Here is a 10,549-nt window from a genome sequence, read left to right as displayed (position 1 = left end):
AAATGAAGTAAAAAATCATTTTAAAACAAGAAGGAATGTATAGTTGATCAAACTCGATTATATGATACCCTACACCGAATATATACATAATGAAACGTTTATATCCTTACACTACTGCATCTAAGAAGTGAAGTTGGGCGTAATCCTTCATTTTACTTTTTTTTTTTTTTTTTTTTAACGTTTTATTGATTTATTGAATCTGTCTATTTTGACCTTACAATAAGTATTTAAATCTTATAACTAAAATTAAAACTATTTGCTCTTCAGCAAGAGAGCCATTATGGTAAACTGTCACTCATCTTAGCGGGGTGGTAGATCTGCTCTACGGAGCCTGGATCGGGTTTGGGTCTGCACAAGTTGTCTTGCAAGGGAATTGGGATGGTTTCGCAGCTTCACAATATATTTCTCACGGACTTTCTCGAACTCTTCCTTTACCAATGTCACTTCTAAGTCTCTGTGGATGTTTTCATTTCTTATGTACCATGGTGCTCCCGTCATGGTCCTAAGAATTTTAGATTGGGCCCTCTGTATAAGATCAATACTGGTGTTGCTAGCCATTCCCCATAATTGAATTCCATATGTCCAAATTGGTTTTAAAACGGTCTTATACAGGATGACTTTATATTCAAGGCTTAATTTTGATTGGTCACTGATTAACCAATGAAAGCTAGAGGCTTTTAACTTCATGTGAAGTCTCTTGGTTTCTATGTGTCGGCGCCAAGTAAGCCGTCTATCTAGATGAATACCAAGGTAGGTGACATAATCAGACTGCGGTATATTAACGTTGTTGAGTGTGACAGGTGGGCAATTTCCTCTCCTTAGAGCGAACGTAACATGTTTACTTTTCAGCTCATTTACCTTTATTCGCCAGTTTTTCAACCATGACTCCACACGTACGAGGTAATTCTGTAGTTGACTAGATGCCATGAGTGGGTTTTCGTCTGAGCTAATAATGGCGGTATCATCAGCAAATGTTGAAATTGTTAGTTTATCGCACGTAGGGAGGTCGGAGGTGTAAATCAAATATAGCGTAGGTCCTAGTACACTTCCCTGTGGAACGCCAGCTCCAATCTTGCATTCTCTCGTCACATAATCATTGTACTTAACTCTGAAAAGTCTATTCGATAAATAAGACTCCAGCAATTTATGAGTACATAGTGGTAGTAGACATTTGATTTTATGTATTAGACCCTTATGCCATACCTTGTCAAAAGCCTGAGCAACGTCTAAAAAGATGGCAGAACAATATTTCTTTAATTCAAAAGATTTTCGAATCTCTCCAGTTAAACGATTGACCTGTTCAATGGTGCCATGATGTTCACGGAAACCAAATTGGTGTACTGGGATAATGTTTCCATCATTCAAAAAAGGTATTATCTTTTCCTGGAATATTTTTTCGAATAACTTCGACAAACAAGGGAGTAGGCTAATAGGTCTATAAGAAGATGGCAGGGTTAAATCTTTACCCGGTTTAGGTATCATTATTATTTGAGAAATTTTCCAATTTTTTGGATAAATTCCTAGTTTCAAGATCGCATTAAACAATATAGATAGCACAATTATTGCCACATTTGGTAGGTTCTTAATCATTGATGGCGTTATTAAATCATATCCCGGTGATTTTTTCAAGTCTAATTTATTTTTAATTACTCTATTAACATCCTCAGGACTAATATCGAATTGGGCTGCATTAGCCATTGTTGAAGCTGGCAGTTCTTCTAGTTCAAACTCATTTGCCGTGGAGTTGGGCTGAAATACTTCACTTAAATGTTCAGCAAATACTGAGGCTTTTTCTATAGCACTTCGTGCCCAGGTTCCGTCAGCTTTTCTTAAAGCGCTTTGTGCCTCTACCGGTGGCTTAATGTTCCTCGTTGCCTTCCAAAGAGAGAAATTTGTGTATTTTGTACTCGTCAAACTTTTAATATATTTTTCGTTTATGCGATCCTCCTCTAAATGAAGGGCTCTTTTCAGTTTTCGTACTGCTGCGGACAGCCTCTGCTTTGCAGCAGGTGATCTATTATGTTGCCATTCTCTTCTGAGTCTTCTCTTTTCGAGAAGAAGTCTTTCAATATCCGAACTTGAAATAGGCGTATTAGTTTTTGGAGGGATCTGGCACCTAGAGTGTTCCAGAGCCGAAACAATCAGTGACGTGAAGTCATTAACGGTCCTATCTATGTCTTCCTCACACTGTAAATTAGGATTTGTGTGGATATGACTGCTGATATATTTCCTATATTTTAGCCAATTTGTCTTAAAATACAAAGAGTCCTTAGGAAATCTTGGGGTGTTGGGTCTCTCACAATAATTAATAATTACAGGAGAGTGGTCAGAAGATAGATCATAGGATATTTCTGTGGATATTGCATTCCGAATAATATTTCTGCATATGGCGAAGTCTATTAGATCAGGAATTTTTCTAGGATCAGTTGGCCAATAAGTTGGGTGTCCAGGAGACACAAAATCTAAGCAATTTTTGCGATCAACTAGAGCTTTATACAGCTGTCTACCTCTGGGATTTACCAATCGCGAACCCCAATATGTATGTTTGGCATTGTAGTCTCCACAAGCCAGAAACCGATCTCCTAGTGTTATAAAGAATTCTTCAAATTTTTCCTTGGTCATCGAAAAACGTGGTGGGCAATATATAGAGCTCAGAGTTAGGTCTCCAGCTGGGTATTCAAGGCGAATAGATGTTGCTTGCATATAATCCTTTGAAAACGCTTCTAGGGCATAGTGTCTCAATCGGTTTCTAATTATGATACCGGTACCGCCATGTGCCTTACCATCCGGATGGTTTGTGTAATAAAATGAGTATCCTGATATATTAAAGTTATATCTATTTGTAAGATGTGTCTCCGAAATTAACATCACATCGATGCTTTTATTTAACATAAAATGGGAAATTTCCGATTTGTGCTGGTTTAAACCATTTTCATTTTACTGATTGGTAAATTTTGTTCAGAACAAATGAGGAGCCGCAGAACAAAAGGTACTTTTTCGCACATTTAAAATCTTTTTGGGAAAATTAAAAACTGCATATACCTGGAAATGGTAACAAGTTTCTTACTTTTCAATAGATACATCTAATTGCTGTAAGTCACCACATGAAATGTTAATGATATTTGATATAAAACCATTTTAATATCGGAAAAAGAACCTTTTATTAAAAAATAAAGAAAAAAAGTAGGTTTTGTTAAAAACAAAATTAAAAAATATGGTTTTTTATGCGTTTTTTTTTAACTATAATATTTCAAATTAATGTTTTTAATCCTGATCTAATATATAAACAAATTACACATTGAAATTAAATACTGTTACGAAATTGTACTTGAATTCAAATATAATACGATTTTAACGGCTGATTTAAATGTAGCATAATGCTTTCAAATAGCAGTGCTGTAATAGCAAACTGTAACAAACTAAAGGACATTATAGAAAGTACACCACAGATGGCGTATGTATTAGAAAGCTCTAGAATATACGAACTTTGACAGTCTAGAGTGCAGATGGCAATGTTATAAATAGTGACAGAGGTTGAAGTCGTTAGTCAGTTTATCAGAGACGCTATTCGATTCATCATCTGTGATTCGATTAAACATCAACTGAGTGCCTTAAAGTGTGCTGTATTTTTCAAGTGAATTCGTGTACATTATAAAGTGTGTCTGTATTTCTGCGAATTTATAAACGTGTATAAAAAACATTGACTATTTAATTCTGTGGTTGTTGTACATTTTAAATAAATAAAGTGTTGTTACAATTTTTAAACTACTAAACGGCTTTTATTTGCAATCAAAAGTATCCGGTTTATTTAAATTAAATAAACCAACGTTTTGAAAAGGTTAAAACGTAACAATACATTTTTTTTCGTTTTATACTAGTGTTGTACGTTTTGTTAAGCACAAATTTTTTTAGAACACATTTTCTTAGTAAAAAAATAAAATAATTTTGCTAGTCTTTTTTTTTGTCTTCATAGACTTTTACAAGCATTTTAAAAGAAGTATAAAATAACTATATTTTGTTGTACAATGTTGCTCCATGTTTTTATGTGTAAGGCAAAATTTACCGGTCTTGTCACACTTGCAGATTTAATCCGTATAAAATGAATAAATTTCGTTTTATTAAATAACTTAAAAACCGAAACTATGTTACACCTGGAAAACATGCGTAGTTTTTTAAATTTTATAGGAGAGACAAAAAACATAATAAAATTTAAAATGTTGTGGATACAAATATGATTTTCTTTCCTCAATAAAGTCGTAAAAATAGAAAGCTTAAAATTTTTGAAGACATGTGCCTTTATGCGCTGTTCCAATATCCATTAAAAATTCAAATTTAAACTTAAGTATTATTAGAAGTTGTAAGCATATTCCTAAACACAAGCAATAACGTCGGCAGAATAACATCACAGCGATTGATGATTGCTTTAGGTGGGGAAAACGTTCGTCACAAATACAAAATTTTCAAAGCGAGAAGTTCTATGAAAAACTGATGTGTATTTTGCTTATATTTTGTTGAATGATTTTTTCACTAATTTCTTTGTTTACTTTTGGTACTTAAATAAATTAAACATGTATGAATTAATCGCATTAAATCATAGAAAGAAGAACTTTTACATTAATGACAACTGAACTGACAGTTTATTGCTTAGCAATAATTGCTCAGGCAATCAGTAAAGCAATCATTGCACAATGGATTGCTCGCAAATTTCATTGACGCAATCAAATTTGACAATTGCAGCAATAAATATTGCTATGTGGAGATCTAGGGTTAGGAACATACAATTTCAATTTGAATCATGCGTAATAACCGAATTTTTGCGCTTTGTCTGAAAAATTTTGGTTCAGTGACAAAAAATCGTTGCTAGAACCGAAAAAAATATATGGATATAATGAAATTATTCGATTAGCTACAAATTTGGTAATCCTAATAAATCTTAATATTATAACTTTAAGGGCCATTATTACAGCTTGCCTTTATAGTTAAAGGTAACTTCAAGCAATAGAAAAATGTACCCTTAAAGTTAACTTTAAATATAAAGGCAAGTTGTAATAATGGCCCACGCATAAAGAAATCCCCGAAAACAAAAGAAACAAGAAGACAACAACTTCACACTGTTCATTTAACAGAATTGTTTAATTGAACTTGTTCGCTCATGAACACATCAACTCTACTAGGAAGCTCTTTTTTTGGAATAGCAATGTGTAAAATTATTGCTGGGACTTTTAGAACTTACATTTACATACAGTGAATAACAATACAATGGAAACTTTTTGAAAACAATCTACCGTAATTACAATTATCAAAAACATGACCTTTTACCAAATATAAATGCATATTTCTAAGATAAATTCAAATTTACTAAGTTTTCTATTAAAATATAATAAATTTCGGTGTTTTCATAAATATGTAAGAAAACGATGTAAAAATCATCATGTTTTAATAGCGGTATTCACAATGTAGAGTACTTTTTTTTTGTAATTTAAATTTGGTTGGCGGAGTTGAAAACTCTCAAATTGCCAGGTTATCCCACGTTGATTTTAGTTCCCAGTCGACCTATATCATCATATAGGAAGCTGGAACTTTAAATCATTTATTAAAAAGTTAGGTTATGAAAACAAAAAACGATTGCATGTGGACAATGCAAACTTCGAGAAACTGTAACGTGGTACAGTTAGACGACGCCAAACATTATCCAATGCGAGAGTGAGCCGCAAAACTCTCGAAGGCAGCGAAAAAGGGACGGCCTGATTGCCCTTAAGCGATAATGACAATGACGCGCGAGCTCTTTCTCCACCCAGACCTGAATTACGATTCATGTAGAGTACTTAGCATAATAAAAAAGCAGAAATGCTATTTATTGACAAACATTTCTATTTCTAATGTATTTTGTTTTTACTTTTTTGATATTGTGCTACTTTACTACATTACCAGGCCAAGTACTCTAAATTGTGAATACCACTAATATTTATTTTGATAATTTCTTTTTGTGATTTTTTTTTGCACAATAAGTTTTTTAAATTGCTAGTAAAAATGGCTAAAGTCAAGTTTTGCGAAAATTGAAGAACCCAAATAATAAATGATTTTACTGCTGGATTGAAACAAAATACTATCTGTGGTACTTTGAAAATTGTACAAAAAAAACGGCAAATTCAAAAAACCGGATTCCGGTTTAACGGAAAAGTGTATTAAAAAAAAACGGTTTCGTGATTCTAAAAACTGGTTAACCGTTTTTATATTCGCCCATGTTCTGAAAAGCGCATATCGCTTAAAATTTGCGTTTTCGATTTGAAAAACGCTAGAAATTTGGCGTTTTCAAACCGCTAGTGTATACTGAAACTAGGGTTTTTAATTTCCCGACCTTTTTTGATTCCCGGGAATCGGGAATTTTTTTCTACATTCCCGGGTACCCGGCTATTCCCGAAATATATAATGATACTGTAAATTAGGAATATTATAGCCAAATTTCATATAAAAAGTTAGTGTTATAATTATTAACAGGTATGTTCTGCAAATCACATTTTATAAAAGTGGTTTGAAATCACATAAAAGGTGTTCTGTGCACATAATTTTGTGATTTTAAAACGTTCAGCAAAGTCACTAATGTTTTCAAATCACTTGGTTATTTCTGCGGCTACTACATGGAAAATATTAAAATAAATTACTTAAGTATATTAAACAATATGTCCTTTATTAATTTTCTTATAGAATTACTTGTTTTATTAAAAAAACACTTAAAATTTAATAAAAATCTAGAGACACCTATTCTGTTGTAAAAAGTTTTTTTGCTTGTGTGATTTCTTTTGTGATTTCAGGTTTGTTTTCAGTTGTCAGCTGTTTATGATTTTCGAAAATACATGGAAGCTTGCCAGACTAAAATTTTTTAATGGTTGTCTAAAATATGTTCAATATCTTTAAATTAATTATAGAATTCAGCATAAAATTTATAATATTTGTTACATTATATTATAAGTTATCAATATGCGTTAAGTTTTTTGGGCTAATTGGAAAAAAAAATGCAACAAAGTTGAAGCAAGTGGTAACCAAAAGCAATTGTGTTCTGTGGCAGCTTTGGTGTTTTGTTTTATTTTTGACATAGTGGTTGAGCTTGCGCCATAGTTTGTGCAAAATTTGTATAAAATGTAGTTCCATTCTTTTTAATTCCATTAAAGATATAACAGAAGCTCCAGGCATTTTTTTATTTTCACTTTAATATTTCTACAAAATTATTAGCAAAACAAAACATTTAAAATAAACGAATCAGCTGTTTTCTTGTGCTTTCGAAAATTTAAAATCACACCGAAAAATATAATAACAGTGTGATTTACAGAACAGGCACAAATCACACGTGTGATTTTAAAACAGTATGTGATTTGAAATCACGTGGATTACAGAACATACCTGTAAATATCTTTTTTTTTTTTTTTAACTTTTTATTTATTTATTGAATCTGCCTATATCATTAGGCCTAACAATAAGTGATTAAATCTTATAACTAAAATTAAAACTAATTGCTCTCTAAAGAGAGCATTGTTTGATGGATGGACCACATCTTAGCGGGGTAGTAGATCTCCTCTACAAAGCCTTGATCTGGTTTGGCTCTGTGCGAGAAGCCGAGCAAGCGGATTTGGGTGTGATTGCAGTTTCAGTATATATTTATCGCGGACTTTCTTAAACTCATCCTTCACTAGTGGCACTTCCAAGTCCCTGTGGATGTTTTCATTTCTTATGTACCATGGTGCACCCGTCATGGTCCTAAGAATTTTCGACTGGGCCCTCTGTATAAGCTCAATACTGGAATTACTGGCCGTTCCCCACAATTGGATTCCATATGTCCAAATTGGTTTTAAAATGATTTTATACAGGGTGACTTTATAGTCCAGGCTTAACTTTGATTGGTCACTTATTAACCAGTGAAGGCTAGATGCTTTTAACTTCATGTGAAGTCTCTTGGTTTCTATATGACGGCGCCATGTAAGTCTTCTATCTAAGTGAATACCAAGGTATGTAACATAATCGGACTGAGGTATATTAACATTGTTAAGTGTGACAGGTGGACAGCATCCCCTCCTCAGTGTGAACGTAACATGTTTGCTTTTTAACTCATTTACACGTATTCTCCATTTGTTTAACCATGTTTCAACACATCTTAAGTAGCCATCTAGTACACTAGATGCTATATATGGGGTTTCATGCGAGCTAATAATTGCTGTGTCATCAGCAAATGTAGAAATAGTCAATTCATCGCTCGTAGGCAAATCAGAGGTGTAAATCAAATAGAGGGTAGGTCCAAGAACACTTCCTTGTGGTACTCCTGCTCCAATCCTATATTCTCTTGTCACGTAATCATTGTACTTAACTGTAAATATACGGTCCGATAGATAAGATTCCAATAGTTTATGAGTAGATGGTGGCAGCAAACATTTTATTTTATATACCAGTCCTTTGTGCCATACTTTGTCGAAGGCTTGAGCGACATCCAAAAATATAGCTGAACAATATTTCTTTAATTCAAAGGATTTTCTTATCTCTCCGGTTATACGAATAACTTGTTCGATTGTTCCGTGGCGTTCCCGGAAACCAAATTGATGAACTGGGATTATAATTTTCTCATGTAATAATGGTATGATTTTCTTTTGGAACACTTTTTCGAACAGTTTCGATAAGCAAGGAAGCAAGCTTATTGGTCTATAGGAGGATGGTACGGTCAAGTCCTTACCTGGCTTTGGTATCATTATTATCTGAGAAGTTTTCCAATTTGTCGGAAAAACTCCATGTTTAAAGATCGCATTAAATATTGTAGACAGCACAATTATTGCCACACTCGGTAGGTTTTTAATCATAGTAGGTGTAACAGAATCATTTCCAGGTGATTTTTTTAATATTATATTATCCTTGATTACTTCGTTAATGTCTTCTGGGCTTATATCTAATATGTCATCATTAGATAATGTTGACACAGGTGGCTCTACAAGTTCAAATAATATTAAATATCTGAGCTTCGTATTAATTAATAAAATTTGAGCTTAATTCACTAAAATCTTAATCCGTAATCAAAGAATATCAGCCTTTCATTCCATAAATCCATTCATAATATTGAATTTTTTAGATTCATTCCAAAGCCTTTGTTTAAACTGAATTAATTTTAAAGTAAATTAATAACAGAATTTATTCAAACTTTGAATGATTAAATTTTTGTTTAATCAAATCATTTACAAAATTAATTGAAAATATTGTGTTAAGCTTTTTTGTACTAGATTTGAATTGAAGAAAAATTTCATTTGCTCATACAACTTTTGTTAATAAATTTTTGAAGCTATTTTGTTATGGATTTTAAGAATAAATTTAAGAAATTTGAATGATTTAATAAGAAATAAATTCTATAAATAATGAATTCAGTTTATAAATTTTCATACGAAAAACCCCAAATAAATAATAATAAGCGGTCTATTATTGCCGAGATATAAGCAAAAAACTGTAAACAACTTTTTACTGTTTTTTGGTGAAAAAAAGAGTTCCAACTTGTTTTCTACGTATTTTCGTCAGTTTTTAATTCCCGGGATTCCCGACTAAAAATCCCGGGAATCGGGTAGTGAAAAATTGGCAAAATTCCCGGGAAATTTGTACCGGGAATTCCCGGGATAAAAACCCTAACAGAAACCAATAGCAAATCGCGTGGTTTTCAGAACATGCTGAAATACGTTTTGCGTTTTCCAAACCGTAAGCGATTTGAAAACGCAGCGTTTTCCATTATTTTTTCAGAATAATGAAACAAATTATAGCAATAAAGTATATCGTTAAAACCGGTCTTAAAACTATATCTATATGACTATACCTGATAAATTTTGTCATGATATAGTCTCCATTTATTAGTATTATTGCTTCGTTATGACACAATTTCATTTGCTCATACAACTTTGTCCTGAGAACAAACGCCATTAATTGTAACAAGGGATAAGAAAGTGTCGAAAATCACTGTCCAGTTAAATTCAAATTGTATGAGTGAAAAAATGTGAATGTATTGAATTTTTCGAATTGTTACTTGCATGTGTAAACGCTAGGTTAGTAGTAACGGCGGTTGAGCTGAAAGATTATTTTAGGGGTAACAGAAGCCAACCTTGGAAATTCTGTTTTATAAAATTTAAAATTGATTATGAATAAAGGGATAAATTAAAAAAAAAATGTAGTTACCCTTCGCATTTTAACTAACAACGCGACGGCCGTATTACGAGAGAACCGTGTGCTATTTACATGTATATGTATATATTTGAACTTAACGGTTGATAAAGTTTATAGTGAAGCACAGCAAGTAAATGAGCTTTCAAAGCATACAAAAAGCTCTTTAATTGAATACACTCATAGAAACAGTTGTACAGAGATTGGGAACAGTTTAAGATACTTTTTAGCGGTTAAAAACCACAGAAAAATGTTTGTTTCATATTAAAAATAACCCATAATAAAGCTGAATATATTTTTATTTAAAATATTTATACCTAGCCAGATTGTGGTATGGAATAGGTTTGATAAAGATTTTTTCATAATTTACAATTAG

Source organism: Calliphora vicina, chromosome 5 (genome assembly GCF_958450345.1).
Source record: "Calliphora vicina chromosome 5, idCalVici1.1, whole genome shotgun sequence".
Lineage (NCBI taxonomy): Eukaryota > Metazoa > Arthropoda > Insecta > Diptera > Calliphoridae > Calliphora > Calliphora vicina.
Note: the sequence above shows the minus strand (reverse complement) of the source record.